We start from the raw sequence: 1,348 nt of genomic DNA, 5'->3' as shown, positions 1-1,348 counted from the left end.
TAACGACATATACTGTTATAACGTATGACGTTATATTGCATTACTATATGACGTATAACGTTATGGAGAATTACGTTACAACCTATAACGTTATACTGCGTCACTATATGACGTATAACGTTATATACTATTACGTTATAAGGTATAACAATATATTGCATCACTATATGAAGTATAACATTATATACTATTACGTTATAAGGTATAACGTTATATTGCTTCACTATATGAAGTATAACCTTATATACTATTACATTATAAGGTATAACGATATATTGCACCACTATATGACGTATAACGTCATATACTATTACGCTATAACCTATAACGTAGTACTGCATCATTATATGACGTATAACGTCATATACTATTACGTTATAAGATACAACGTTATGTTGCATCACTATATCACTTATACCGTTATATAGCATCCCAATATGACGTATAACGTTATGAACTATTACGTTATAACGTATAGCGTTATATTGCATCACTATATCACTTACAACGTTATATTGCATCACTATATCACTTATAACGTTATATGGCATTACTATATGATGTATAACCTTTATACTATTACGTTATAACTTAAAGCGGAAAATTGCATCACTATATGACGTGTAACGTTATGGAGTATTACGTTTTAACGTATAACGTTATATACTATTACGTTATAACGCATAAAGTTATATTGCATCACTATATCACATATAACGTTATATTGCACCACTATACGACGTATAACGTCATATACTATTACGTTAGAACGTATAGCGTTATATTGCATCACTATATCACTTGTAACGTTATATTGCATCATTATATCACTTATAACGTTATATTGCATTACTATATGACGTATAACGTTATGGAGTATTATGTTACAACGAATAACGATATATTGCATCACTATGTGGCGTATAACGATATATACTATTACGTTATAACGCATAACGTTATATTGCATCACTATATGACGTATAACGTTATATACTATTACGTTATGACGTATGGCGATATATTTCATCACTATATCATAACTATGTGACACGCTGTGACGGATAACGTTATATACTATTTCGTTATTACCTATAACGTTATACTGCATCACTATATGACGTATAACGTCATATACTGTTATAACGTATGACGTTATATTGCATGACTATATGACGTATAACGTTATGGAGTATTACGTTACAACGTATAACGATATATTGCATCACTATGTGACATATAACGTTATATGCTATTACGTTATAAGGTATAACGTTATATTGCATCACTATATCACTTAAAACGCTATAATGCACCACTATATGGCGTATAACGTCATATACTATTA

This window comes from Bombus affinis, unplaced genomic scaffold (genome assembly GCF_024516045.1).
Source record: "Bombus affinis isolate iyBomAffi1 unplaced genomic scaffold, iyBomAffi1.2 ctg00000115.1, whole genome shotgun sequence".
In the NCBI taxonomy this organism is placed as follows: domain Eukaryota; kingdom Metazoa; phylum Arthropoda; class Insecta; order Hymenoptera; family Apidae; genus Bombus; species Bombus affinis.
The sequence above is the reverse complement of the archived record's forward strand: the minus strand, read 5'-3'. Positions refer to the sequence as shown.